We start from the raw sequence: 14,864 nt of genomic DNA on the forward strand, positions 1-14,864 counted from the left end.
TTGCACCCTGGTGCCAGCTCAGCTGCCAACAGGGACTCTTCAATCAGAAGCAGGCATTGCTCCCTCTGGCTCTACCATCCCTTCAGTCTGCTCTGCCTGCAACCAAGTTTTAAAGTCAGGCCTTGCTTGGGTTTTTTGGACAGCAAGATTCAAGAGTGTGGGTAAAGAGGTTACTGATCATCCTCACCTCAGTCCCCTGCAAGATTTACCTCCTGATCTGCAAGACCTGATCACCAGTCTCTGGTTCTCTTAAGAAATAATAATACCAAAAGTGTAATATGCAAGCAAACCAGTCATTCAAGGTTTCAAAATGATGATGATTTATACAGTGGGTGAAGCACTAAAGTGCTATTTCTCATCTTGGTCACTACAAAATGAAGATTAAAGAGAGGAACAAAAGGAAATGTTTTGGAGAAAATGCAGTGAATACTCAAAGGCATCTCTCTCAATCACAAACATCTGAAATCAACGGATGCTGCCCAAGAAAATAAGCAAAAACATTAACACCTTTCTTGTGAGTTTGCTGTGAAATAGCTCTCTCCTGCTTCAAAAGCAAAATAGCCTCTCCTTTCACACACAATAAACTTTCAATAGTCCAGCAAAGTAAAACTTCAATTTACGACAATAATAGTCTGATTTTCTCATGCTGCATTCAGCAGCAATGAAGTATATTTTATTCTCATACCTCTGCTTTTCTCCTCATAGCATGCTGTAACAGAATTGTGTTTTCTTTTTTTCTTAAAAGCATTGCAAAGGGCTTCCCAAAGTCATTCACCACCTTTCTTTTTTTTAATAGGTGATGCAGATCTCTGAAACAGACTTAATATGCAAGTCCAAATCATTACATCTTAATATAGCTTCATAATACAAAGGAACAGAGGGAAATCAATCCCGGCTTTATTTCCCAGGTCCATAGATGCCCATGGAAAGAAACATGGCCTGATTATCCAATTATAAAAAACTCAACCCTTGTTACTTTTGCCTTTTAAGCCCCATGATCCTTCTGCTTTGAGCCTTTTCTCATGTCCCCCAGCAGCAGGCCAGGCTGGGGCAGGACACCAGTGGGCATGGGACAGGTGGCTGCATCTCCTCAACTCCTCCTTGGATGGAAAGTGTGGGACAACGTCCAGGGAGGAGAGAGGGAGGCGGCGGTGCAGGGTTTTATTGTAAAATGACCTTGATTTGACAGGCATGTTCTCAGGTTTCAACAGATGCTGTGGGAAAGGCAACAGCAGCCAAGGCGGTCTGCAGGCATTTCTGATGATATGCAGACTTTTTTCTTCTGTCTATTTTTTTTTAAAATACATAAGTGGGGGGGGGGGAGGCGGGGGGAGTCTTCTCAGTTTCCATGACAACAGTGTCTCCACTTGTCTGTTATTAGATACCATCCGCTTCCTGTGTCTAAATTTTTAAACCAATCAGAAAAGTGTTTATAGATTTTGTAGCTCCTGGGACAGTCCCTCTCCTCCAAGAGAGCTACTTTAATGACACGTAACGCTCCGGCAGCCAGAGCTGCAAGGCCTTTTATTTTCGGCTGCAAAGTGATCACAGTTTACGCTGTTTACCGGCTGATTCATGGGCTGTGCCAGAGAAAACTGGGGGTTTGGTGCCCGATTTACTGTACCCTTAACAGACGTTACCGTGTCCGATTGTTTTAAAAACCACACAAACTCATTGTCATTGTTGGCTGATTTTTGTTTCTGATTCATCCCATGAAACAGCAGGATCTGTCCCTGCGTGACACGCGATCGCCTCGGCGAGGCCGTTATCCCACCGGAGTATCGGTCCGCCCTGACGGAAATGGATTCACGGTACAACATCGCCTGCTACAATTAAAGTTTCGGCAAACTGGGCTCTAAGAGCAGCCGCACTGTAACCGTGAGAGCAGATTTACACAGGCATATTTCTGATGATGTAAATAATACCTGGCCGCATCATAGTCGTCAAGTCAATAAGGAAATCCTTCTTCAGGGCGCAGGGACACCCGCATACATTGTGAAGGAATTAACACACGGTAAGTCCAGTCAAGCGAAGAGCCGGCACTGAAGACCGACAAGCAACGGGGAGCTGCTGTGAGAAGGGGAAAATCCCTTTCCCGGCGGCTCTGACAGGCCAGCACTACCGGAGGAGGATGCCCTTCAGGCGGGTGTGCAGGCACAGACGGAGCCCGGGAAGTACCGAGCGGCTCCTTCCCGGGCGGGGATCCAAGCGCCGGCGGCACGCAGGAACAAAAGGGAGCGGTGGGGGGGCTGCCCGTCGCCGGCTGCGCCGCTGCCCCACCAGCGCCCGCCGAGCCGGGGCCGGAGCCCACGGGCCGCGCTGTCGGGGGCACAGCCCGCCCGGGATGCGACCCGGCAGCCGCCCCGCACGCGGCTCCGGCTCGCCCCAGGGCGCCCTTCCCTTCTCTTCCCTTCCCTTCCGCGCCGCCCGTCGCCGGCGGGGCTGCTCGGCAGCGGGACGGCGGCAGCCGCGCGGGGCAGCCCTCACAAACGCCCCGGGGCGGAGCCGCTGCCCGCCCGCGGCAGCCGCCGGCCCAGAGGCCCCAAAAGTTTGGCCGCGGCTCCCCGGCCCGGGAGGGACGGGGCGCGGCGATAGCGGCGAGCCCGGGCGGGCGGGCACCCGTTCCTGATGACACCGCGAAACGCCCCCGCCGTTACCTCTATCCGCGTCCTGGGCTCCCGCGCCGCCGCGGGGTGATGGGCGCTCCCCGCGGCCGCCCCGCTCCGCGCCCCGCGGCGGGAGGCAGCCGGAGGCAGCCGCAGCCCGCGCCGCCGCTGCCGCCCCCAGCCCGCCCCCGGCGGCGGCGCCGCGCCCCGCCGGGCCCTAGCGCCGCCCGCCCGCCCCGCCCCGCCGAGCCGTCCCCCGGAGCTGGCGGCTGGTGCCCGCGCCGGGCTTCCCCGAAGGAAAAACTTCGGGAGCGGGAAGCTGGCGGGGGCGGGTTGAGAGGCGCTGCTCCCTCGGGGGTGTTTTCCTGCCGGTGTGCGGGGATGCAGCAGGCTCCAGCGGAGGACGCTGGTCCCACGCGTTCTGTCCCTTTTCCTTCAGGGGAACCCCCTCGGGCCCGCTGTCCCACCGGGTCCGGGCCTGCCCGGCCCGTCTGCCCGTGGCGGCACAACCCCCGGCGGGTGCCCACACGCCTCGGCTGCCTTCTTTGGCCGTCGCGTTGCGACTGTGAACGGCCGTCGCGTTGCGACTGGGAATGGCCTTCGTGCCACCGGAGCCGGTGTTTTCCACGTTGGAAAACGAGACATGCAAAACTGAAACTGTTATTTTTTACCTTCTTACCCGCCGGGAGCCTCAGTGAGGCCTGACACCTCCTTGCATCGTATTTACGGCTGAAAACAGAGAAACTTCCCCATTCCAGAGGAGCCTGCAATGCCAAGGGTGCACCTGCCTCCTCCTGCCCACTCCTCTGCCTCTCCGCATTCCCCCCTCAGCCACCTCGTGCTGCTTGTCCTGCCTTGCTGCCATGAAAGCAGGTGAGGGGGAGCTTTGGGCTGAACGGAGGCCTGTCTGCAAGTGCAAAGGCTGGCAGGATCTCAGAGGGAGCTGGTGCCATCAGCACTGCCACACACCTGGAGACTGTCAAGCCTGTAATGGGCATTTAATTATTAATTTTAAGTTAGCTTTCTTTAACTAACCCTGTAGAAGGACAACACAAGGTATATGGGATTGCTGTGGTGATTTCAGCAAAAGCCTGGCTTATCCTTTTAGATTTATTTTATCATAATATGGGAATGGCTGGTTCAAGATGGGAAGAAATTTTTTCTTTTCCCCTAAGGGACACATTCTTTCTTGGACACAAAGCTTGGACATAGGACAGAATGACAGCTGTTATCCCCCCCCCCCCCCCAATTCTTTTTCCTGCCTACCCAGATTCCACTACTCTCCAGGATTGCCAACCTTAGATCAACATTCTTTGCTGTGTGCATGATATAAGGAGACTCAGATTTTGCACCACCACCTCGCACAACAATGTACAAAAGGTATCAACTCTGAATTTTAATGACAAGATTTGAAAAAAGAGAAGGAATAGGGGTTTCTATCTGTATCAAATACATCTCTACTAGGAGATGGAAAATTGTTCCTCTGCCCTTTTTTCTTGCTGTGTCCAAGTAGATTTTAAAAAGCCACTATAGGTTGGAGTAGCAGTGTAGCCTTTGTAAAACTTGCTGGCATAAAACTTCTCCCTGCCCCTATCTTGGTCCTAGTTGTATCCCTGAGCATTGCTTGCCTTTGCAGATCGCAAAACCTCCTGTTATTCCCTGATGCTCACCTCTTCAATGGATGCATGGGCTCAGTTTATTCCAAAGTGAACATAAAACCTTGGGGTTTCCTGAGAAGAGTTACAGTTTTCATTTTGTAGGTGGTTTTGGTAACACAGAGACAGAGACAATCCCATCCCACAGGATTCCTGTGTAAGACACACACGTTCCTCGTTCGGTTCAGTTGAAAGATTTCTGCTGACTTTTTGCAAAAGCTCTGCAAAATTTTCAAAGACAGTGTTGGGATAGATCAGCCTGGCTTGCTGAATGCCCTTACAGCAAACCACTGACAAAAATCAGAAGGTGTGGAATGGACCCAACCCCAGGCTCCTCTTCCAGGCTTGTTTCCTGGTTCAGATGGATAACTGTTGGAGTGATGGTCACTGGAGAAGCTCTCAAAGTAGAAATGTCTGATTTGGTTTTAGTGACAACAGTCCAAGAGTAGCTGAACATTTGGGCTCAACTAATGATGCAGCTAGAGCTGGAGACCCTGGGCACTATGTTAATAACAAGATTTATATTAATTGTTTTTAAAAATATAGATACCTGTTTGCAACATCACCACATAAGCAAATATCACAGATGCCAACAGAGACTCCATGAAGGGTAAAATCCTGGCCCCACTGAAGCAATGCCCAAGTCTTGTAATAAACCTGGATACTACAGGTGCTGATAATCCTCTCAGAACTACTTCATATCAACAGTACAAGCAAATCCTTGTCCTGTGCTTACCCATTAACTCTAAGGCAGGAATTTTTTCCTAATGAAATCTGTTTTAGCATTTCTTTGTTCTTTGATCAAATCATCTAAATTACTCGGTGCCTGCATCTATGCTAACCTCAGCCTAAGTTCCTTCAAAATTGAGCCGCAAGTGCGTGCATTTCCCTTCTTCTGTTGTTTGCTCTCAGTGATGCAAGCTTCATTATTCTTTAATTTCTTCCTCCTTCCTCCCACTCATGTATTTGAGGCTTTCTTACACGCTTTGTAGCTCTACTTCCCACCTCCTCCTCATTTAGATCCTTCCAAAAGAAAAGAGTGTTTTAGAAGACCCACATTTGCAAGGGAAAAATATTAATAGTGGAAATTTTCTCAGAGATATACATTTTTCCTATGCCTGCAAGTGCATCTTGTCTCTCTGTATCAATCCAAGCCATGTTAACTCTCCCATGTAGAGGCTGCTTTGTTATCTCTATCTGCCGGATTAAATTAATGGAGATGAAATTCTTACCTCTCTCCAAACTGGGGAAAATTTATTATTTATGCTGTAGAAGTTTTCTGATGTCCACATCAGACCATTTTATCTAATTTTCCTTGGAGATTTTCATTAAGCCTTGTTCTCCTGGAAAATCTGTAAATCCAAGCTCTCCAGCTAACAACTCCTGGGTTATTTCTGTCTCTTGGCCTGAGTTTGCAGCCCCCAGAGCAGCCCCAGGGCACAGGTGACTCTCCTCCTACCTCAGGAAAAAAATCTCTCTGCTGCCAGCACAATGTGGTGCTTGCTCCAGGGTCAAACAGATGAGAGGCTCTTTGCCACAGGGATCCCTCCTGGGAAAGGCTCCACTCTCACAGGGGAGGCAGCTCAAAAGAAGCTTGACTGCATCTACTGAGTAGCTCTAAAAACCCCTTGAGCCTCTTCAAGGTCTTGCTGTAGCAAGATGTGATTATTTATCAAGGAGTGGAGCTAGGTGTTGCATGAGATGTGAACAGTGCTCCTGTGTGTGCCCTGCCCCACAATTCCATTGTGTTATGTTGATACCCATTCCCTTTTTATATTTCCAAATTTTTTTATCAAGACTGGGACGTATGGGAAGCTCCCAGGACAGGGGATGTAGCTAATGGGGGTCACATGAAATTGAGCATAAATGTGATAGGAGATTGGTCACCATACAACTGCTCACTTGTCACTTCCAAAATGTCATTTTATAGCTGTGCTCTTTACCCTGTTTGTTTCTTGAACTTGTTTGGTCTCTTCATTTGGACACAAAAATTGAAGTGCCACTGCTTTAAGATAGATCATGTTTTCAAGGGCAGGTCTCTGTGACTTTTTTCCACTTACCCATTTACCACTCATATCTGACATTGCAAAACCAGAAGACAAATAAATAAAAACTTCACCTAACTTTTCAGGTATATCTAATATACCCAGTGCCTCAGGTTTTTTGCATGTCTGATTTGAGGTATGATTTCCATAGGATAAATACCTGGGCAGTTCCAGGACAATTTGCTGTTGTGTCTCAGATGCACAGGGCACACAGCCCAGACTCTGCACTGGAACACAGTTGCCACTGCTGTACAGCATATCACTCTACCACATAAGGCTGGGCCCCATCAAAGTAAAGAAATACAGAGAGATTACAGTAATGCCATTCCCTCTTTCATGCTGCTGAATGAAATCCCACTCGCCTTCCCCTTGAACAGCCAGTGAGACCTTTTATGGTCACATAGGGGTACTTAATTATGCACATATATGTGGTTTTGCACTACTTTAGTAACAGTGTAAGAGTTGAGCAATAGATTTAATTTTATGATCCAAAAGGAAAAAAACTCAGGTTCTCTAGTGGACAATGAAACTGGAGTTTTCCACTCTTCTTTATTTTATTTTTGTTAATACCACCTTTAAACTTTGAATTATCCTGCAAGTATTAAGGCTCATTAGCTTTGTTTCAGCTTGTACTTTGTGTTAATAGAACAGCTTTTTTGTAACAACTATGAATCTCTTGAATGCTAAGGATTAAATGTTTAATAAAAGCCATTAGTAGAACCATATGTAAGGACTTATATGAAAGGTGATGATCTTCTTATGGTTACTGCTATATCCCCAGTTGCCAGTGATCTTTTTGGCTTGCCTTCTGCTTATAGCAGGCCTTGAGCTTTTACCTTTCCATGCATGGGATAATCTGGTTCCCCTGTACCATACTAAACACAAGCTCCAGCCTAGGTTGCCCATGCATTTTCCAAGCTCACACACGTACATGAGAAGAGAGACCTTCAGCCTTCCTGCACGACTGAAGGATTTTTAGAACAGAAGAGCCACTTAACCAATGAAATAAAGCATGTTGGTTAAAAAACATTTCACATGCACTTTTTGTAGTCTTTCCAACATCTACTAAATTAAATATCTACAGATCTGAGCACTTTCAACCCTTTTTGGAATCTTGCTCACAAAAACGTCTGTTTAAAGGGTCCTCTGTAAATTCTCTGGGGTTTTTCATGTCTCTTTGCAGTCACCCACATTTTTCCCAGGGAAAACTCTCCAGTGAGCCTAACAGGGGCCCAGCCAAAACATCACAGTGAGGAGTGCTTGCTTTGTTTCCCAAGTGTTTCCTCAAAAATGTATGCCTGGATCCATCTTCTCTCTCCTGGGTACACATCTTGACAATCCAGCTATTGAAGTAGCTCAATGTATGCACACAATAAACATGTCAACACATCACATTCATAAATTATTACAGGCAATGCCAAATCTGCCACAAAGATTTTTTCAACTTGGAGCTGTAGAAGAGGATCTTCAATGGCAGAAATGCTGAAAAACTGACTGTAAAAATAAGGTTATCTGTTTATCTCATGTAACCAGGATACAAGATAGCATATGCTTTGTGGTTAGTGGGGAAAAAAAACCCTGATAAGTATTGAGAATCAGAATTTAGAATAATATAAAACCACCAGAAAACATTTATGAAGTTGTTCTGCTACTTCCAGCATTAGTCCTAGCTGTCTCGCTGAAGGAATTATTAGGAAGCATGGTAGTCTCCAACATTTTGTAAAATTACTTTTTCTTTTCAATTCTTTGATCAGTCATCCTGGAATTTACTTAACAGTTACAGGTTGTTGCTTTTGTTCCGACCACAAAAATTCAGTCAGTGTTTCTGGCTATTCTAGATCTAGCTTGAGACATAGAAATGCTCATTATAACTCCTCATTCACATCAGCATCTACTTCCCAGGCCTTTTCCTTTCTCTGTGGTTCTCCCACTCCTCATCCTTCTCAGTGTGGCACCCTCCGTGCTGCCCTCCCCCGGTGCTGCTGAGCACAGGCAGCACTTTCCAGTGTCTGACTTGGGCAGGGTTAAGGATTTTGCTCCCTGGTGTAGCTCTGCTTTGCCTCTGAGGTGACGCTGCTGAATCACCATCATGTCCTGTGTGACAGCAACAGTCTCCTTCAGCAGAAGGTAACCCTGCTCAGCACAGACTGCTTCCTCAGGTGGTTCAAGCAAATATCTAACATAGAGATGGATTAAAAATACAGAGCATCCCAGTTCACTGTGGCAGAGGAGCAGTCTGAAAGTGCTATGATGCTGCTCCAAGTGGCTTCTGCAACTGTCCTGACAGATCTCCTAGAGCTCAGCAAATTCAGCCACTCCATCCCCAAATCTGCTTCAGAGGCTATGGGTTGCCACAGTGCCTCAGACCTGGGTAGCAGAGCGTTAAAGTCCAAAGAGTAAAAATCAGACCATTAACCTCTTAATCTCTATTACTTTGGGATTTGTCAAAATCTGGGGCTTTACCTGCCATGATGGCTGTTCCTGACAGCTTCCCAAGACATGGCTTGGGCAAATGATGTAAATTTTAGCTCTGCTGGTGCCCAGGGCTGTGGAGGAGGAGCTTCAAGTCTGCTCTGGTGTTGTGCTAATTTGCTGTGTGCCATTGAAGGTTAGCATTCATCCTGCAAGCCTGTGATTTGAAATTCCCATATAACTTCATCTGGCTTTGAGTTTCCCCAGGTATGTAGATCTGGCTCCTTCCAGCAATGTTTTTAGCATGGCTCCATACCCTGGCCTCCACTGCAGCTGTCACCAATCAGCCATTTTAATTATGGCAGATATTTTTTCACAGCACCTCAGTTATTTTACTGGCTTTCAAGTTCTGAGATGAGTGGCATCTAATTATCTGTGTCTCTTTTTTTTTCTTTTTTTTTTTTTTGCCTCTGCTTCTGATACTGTCTTGTCTTTCATGTATGTAAAGGGTAAGTGAACAGGAAAGTGATTTTCACCACTATTCTAATAGTTCAGTATGCCAGCCACACATTCAATACTTTTCAGGTATTAATACCTGTATCAAAATGAAGGAACTGCAAGTAAACAACATGGTGACAACAAACAATAAAATACTGTGGACTTGTGGGATCATCATTTTTGTCTTGAGGTTTGATTCAGATTAAATCCTTCCTCTCATTGCGTGCAATAATTCCTGTCCTACTCACATCCCAATGGCTTTGGCTATGCAGCAGCTGTTGCATTTTGTGTGTTCACCTCATTTTTTCTCAAGAGGGAAAGCTCACAGATACTAGCACCTGTACCTGTTACAAGCAGTAGGGCTGGAATATTGTACAGCAAAAACAAAACCTCCACATTTTATTGGGATAAATCAAAGACAGTGATCAAGTTATCTTGTAAACAAGCTTTATATGCATCTTGTTAAAAAATATAAGTCATAATAACACAGTTATTCAGGAAACAGAACTTCTTCTGCCAATTTTTTGCTTTTCTTGCTCGAATGTTTTTGCTGCAAGGCTAGCCCATCTGGTTTAAATTGTAAGATGGAAATCACAAGATCTATCCACCATTCCCTGACTTGTAATCCTGGAAAAGACTGGAAGTAGTTTGGCAACATAATGTTTCCCTGCCTCCTGTAGAAACAAATCTCCAGCTTCAGAGTAGATTGCAGCAGACAATAGAGTAATTTCAAGAAATAGACCCAAGGCACAAAATGGGCAGCTGATTCAGGTTCCTAATAGGTCAGTGGCTGGCATTCATGTTGAGGTTCAGGCTATTATAAATTAAATAGAAATTAGCTGTGCAATCTATATTCAAGCCCAAACTTGGACACCAAATCCCATGAAATTCAGCAGACACCTGGATGTCTGGATGTGGTCCCCAAGCATTGTGCCCTAGAGTAGAGGTGTTAATAGTCCAGTTCCTTCCATAGTCTGCTGAATACAAATACAGATGAATGCTGTATGTGTGGCTATTGCAGAATTATTTATTGCATAGTGTTGCGTGGTGATGGTCTCAGTACCAATAATGTACTATCTCTCAAAATTCATTCAATCAGGGAAACAATATTGTCTCCATTTTACAAGTGAAGCAGGAATATGCAAAAACATTCAGTCACACAGGAGAGTCTTAATTCATCTGGGAGTTGAGTCCTCCATGAGTGCTGCAACAGCAGAGCCAGCCATTCCCTTGCTGAATTCAATGTGACAGGCTGCTACTGATATCTGATACCTAAGCAGCACTCTCCTTGCAGAGTTCCCAAATCCCTTCTCAAAAATGGCTCAATAGCCTTCTTCCCAACAAATTCCTATGAAGACATCTTGCCCACTGCAATAAATTCCTGAGTCAAGAGAGGGACCAGGTTTGTGAAATGCTTTGAGATAGGTGGGTAGGACATCTACCAATTGTAAGGCATGAGTAAATACAGTTGCTGTTTGTTCATAAACTGTCACAGGAGTGACTGTGTCTCATCACAGTAGGAACTTAAAAAATACCCATGTGTCCTTGGTTGGTCAGCAGCAGGATTGCTTGGACATGCCAGGATGACAGAGCACTGTGTGCTGGCCTGTTTCAACCACTCTGGAATAGACCCAGTGACATGGAGCCAAGAAGGGCTTTGACACTATCTGCCTCACTTACATAGGGTGTGGAGCAAGTTGCCGTTTAGCCCCTTTCAGATGACTGATTTGGCCACTGCTTTTCATTACTAAGTAACCAGCATGATAAACAGAGATTTACTGTTTTTAAGGCAATGAGGCAAGTGATGCACACTTCACATTCCCAAGCAGGCATCGATAGTATTCCCAGTAACACCTGGGGTTTTTATTAGTGGATAAGACTGAAACAGAGCTGGAGATTTGAACTCCTGCCTGCTTCAAGAGACAGCATATCCAGAGGCAGGAACATCACAGCTCAGATCTTTCTCTATGGCGGGTCATCTCAAAATGTGGGACACAATTTTTTCTATCTTCTGCCATTAATATACATCTGGACTGATGCCACTGACACCACACACGTCCTTGTCACCGAGAGATATGAGTGTCCCTGTGCTTGGGAAAGGAGCACAGCCTTGGAACAGGTGGGGACGGACTGGGGGGCTAGTGGTGGTTCTTGCACTGTGCAACTGCAGACAGAGTGGAGGCTGGGGTAGCAAAGGAATGTTAGGGTCCTGACTGTGGAGCATCCACCCCTCTATGTCTGTGCCCAAACACTGGGGATAATAACAATTTTCAACATTTTCCCTCAGAGTACAACTCTCAAGAGCAAGTGGGACCATTGTTTAGACTAGACAAGATAATGCTACAACAAAATATTTGAAATAACAGAGGAGAATGTGAACGCTGCTGGAGAGAAGAGGCTACAGCCTGTGGACTCCAGCCAGCAGGTCCTGGCACTTATTAACTTGTGAAATTTTGGTTCTGTATCTTTTCTGTCACTACTGGAAAATGAGGTTATGACCCTCAGACTTGGGAAGCACACACTCTGCTGCAGACTCTCTGAGACCCTGGGGTGGATGTATGGCCTCCTGCTGGTTCAGTCTTCTCCTGTGAAATGGGGATAATAGTTCTTCCTTACTTCACAGAGCCTCTGCAGAGATAAATGTTAACAAGTGTGAAGCCCTCAGCTACCAAAATGAAGTCCACTTAAGGGCAGTTAATAGAGCTATGTGAGGATGCTGGTTAGTCTGCATTGCTGTGAAGTTCAGCAGACACCTGTTGCTCACTGGCTCTGACACACAGTGTGGTTGCCACCTTCTCCAATACCAGGATTATATCCTCAAGTCACCAGAAACTTCACAGCTACCCCAGAACATCTGGCGCCTGGCATCAGCTGTCAAAAGGTTTTACTCCGAAGCCCCTCTTTCAGCTGTGCTCAGGTTTTGCAGGGGCAGGTGTGGGGATTGCAGACAGCATCTCCAAGCCTGCTGTACCACTAGATCTCTCATGCATCTACTGAGAAACACTTGTGCAACTAACTACTTGTTTTAGAGTACTTGTTCAGAATACCTGGATTTATGGTTGCTGTGGGAACTCTAAATGAATTTCCTGACTTCAGTGTAGACAAAAATCTCTGCAGAGAGTAACATGGTCTGGGTGAGAGTGGGGCAGGGCTGTGGAGTTGGTGCTAGCATTGGGCATGGACAGGAGGTTGGTGCTGTGTGCCTGCTGAAGCTAGAATTGGACTTAGATGAATTTTCAAAAAAAAAGGATGCACATGATATTTTGCCCAGCAAACATGCCTTCCAGCCATGCAATCCTCTGTTCTCAGGTGTTGCTTCCTGCCTCACTTCTCCTGCAGGAACACGGTTGTCTCAGAGGCTCATCCTCACCGGGAAGGTGGATTACAGCCGGATCTTTTGCTTTTGACAGTAGATGGAAGAACAACTGCTGGGCAAAAACATCCAGCTACATTTTCCTGGAAATGTCTGTTCCTAGAAAATGCAATGTGTTGAATAACAGTGCAGCTCTATACTGAAATATGAAGGACTTGGCCTAAAGATCCATCTGAAAAATGCCTGTTAGCTAGCGCAGGCTGGGTTGCTTCAGGTAAAAATCAGAAACGCAGCAAAATTCTTACTCTTCAGAAAAACGTTTTTCTGAGCCCCAGGGCTAGAACATTTCTGACTAGGGTAGTTCAGGAGCCAGGGGCTCAGGGAAAGCACCCTGCCTGCACAGCTCTGGAGGTGCTGCTCATGCCGTGGTGAGTGATGGCTCTTGACCATCCGCATGCTGCACTTCCCTGTGCTAATGAAGACAGGACATCATTGGGGCAAGTACTGCTCCTGCACTGTTATACTCATGTGCAAGGTACATTTGGTGCTGCTGTGGTTTTAATTCACTTACAGTGCATTAGAATGTCTGGGGATGGTTATCCTGGAGGATATACTGGCATTGTGCTTGCCAGAGGGAGAAACAGAACAGTTCATTCAAGGATGTACAAAGATAGGAAACAACAGAGTTAGGTTCTGTACTTCTCAGTGAACTTCCTTCTCTGGACAGTGTTGCAGCTCTACAAACACACCTCCTCAGGCATCCCCATCCAAGAAGTGTCCTCTATGCAACTAGCTTGCATCAGAATTAGCAGTTTAAAATATTCAGATATGCCTCCCACATTTTTTTTCTCTTTTCTGCTGATCCTAGAAATACAGATAACGTCCCTCTGCAGGCAGGCTTATCAGGCAGGAGTGTTTGGGTGAGCTGTGAAAAGCAGCACATTCAGTAGTTGTTAGAAAAATCCCCTAATGCTTGCATAGCATTGTTCCGAGGTGTGTAAAGACACACACATATGTTATGGCTCATTACGGGAAACGCACCAAAAAGAGCAGTTACACACAGACACTGCATTTAAAGCCATTTGCTGCAGGATTTTCAAGGAAAAATGGAAAGAGAAATTTACTCACAGAGAGCAGGCTTTGCTTTGAAAACAGGCTTGCTGAGCTCAGCCTAAGCAATTTGGGATCAAGGTCTCAATTCTCGGCAGGAGGGACCTCAGGCTCTTGTCCTGTAAGAGATGCAGGGATTACAGAATGGCAGAACAGCAGAGGAAGGTGATACTCTGACATGACCTGCTGCCATTTCAGCCAGGGGCTCTGCCCAGCCCATCCCTGGCATGGCAGTCTGAGCAGGTGTTTTAGGCCCATCCCCAGGTCAGTCCCTGCCCAAGGCTCTGCCAGGAGAAATACTCAGCTTGACAGCTCAGGCTGTCAAAGCCACTTGACCCTGGCAGCAAAGGTCACCTGCCTGCTCTAGCATGCCTCCAAGACCTGGAAAGGGGAGGTGACATCAGGAAAAGTGATGCCACAGGCAAAGGAGCAGGAAAACAGCTGTGACCTGAGGATAAGATTGTCAATTCAATTTCTTCTCTGCTCCATGTCCTGCCCAAGCAATGGAATGAAGGGGACATAGGGGCATCAAAGAAATCTGAATTTTGTCACCATCACGTCCCAAAGATACTAAAAGCAATCTGGAAGAAACCTCCTGGGAGGTTAAAACAGCAAGCCATTACTAAAATTATAATGGCAGAAAACTTTCCTCAGGAAGCAGACAACACAGGGTCCTCAGATGGATGAAACAATCAAAACCACACTCTTGCCTTTTGTTCTTCAACTCAGGAATGAACCGGTGCATATGAATTTTTTTTTTTTAAATGAAATCTTCACATTACTCAATGTGCTGTTCTAGTGCAAGGTGAGGAAAAAAAAAAAGGATTGTAACCAACTAGATACTTTATTGAGAAATGGGGCTGTCTCTCTTCACCCCTTTTCCCAACAGAAGCGATCAGTGAGGTCAGATCTGGATTTATCCCTGCAACTCTACACTGGCATTTGAACTCAGCACTGCAGCAGTGGTTTTCATGCCTCTTTCTCACTTGTTCTGTCTGAAACAAATTCCTGGAAGCTGAAGGTTGGTCCAGGTTGCAGCTATATGAAGATGTGGCCTCATTGCTTCAAACAAAAATCATAACAAAGATTAATTTATCCCTTCTTTGACAAATCTTAAAATGATAAGTGGTGAATCTGGTGTTGTTTCTGTTCATGTTTTGTCCTGAGACTTAAAAATGTAGTCTGAAGGTCATCGGGCTGGATAGTGTCCTTCCCAGAAAGCACA

General features: G+C 46.2%; 1 protein-coding gene across 8 annotated transcripts in view; it reads right to left on the reverse strand.

Moving 5' to 3' along the window:
• FOXN3 (forkhead box N3) overlaps nucleotides 1–2,804 on the reverse strand; it is a 206,364-nt gene extending 203,560 nt beyond the window's left edge. For 5 of the 8 annotated variants that reach the window (XM_030239999.2, XM_030239996.2, XM_050974780.1 and 2 more), the window contains exon 1: nucleotides 2,658–2,804. The gene's annotated coding sequence lies outside the window, so the exon portion shown is untranslated. The remainder of the gene's footprint in view (nucleotides 1–2,657) is intronic. The other 3 variants (XM_030240001.2, XM_030240000.2, XM_050974778.1) reach the window with 3 other exon arrangements.
• Between the last annotated feature and the right edge of the window lie 12,060 nt (nucleotides 2,805–14,864).

Source organism: Serinus canaria, chromosome 5 (assembly GCF_022539315.1).
Source record: "Serinus canaria isolate serCan28SL12 chromosome 5, serCan2020, whole genome shotgun sequence".
NCBI classification, from domain to species: Eukaryota; Metazoa; Chordata; class Aves; order Passeriformes; family Fringillidae; genus Serinus; species Serinus canaria.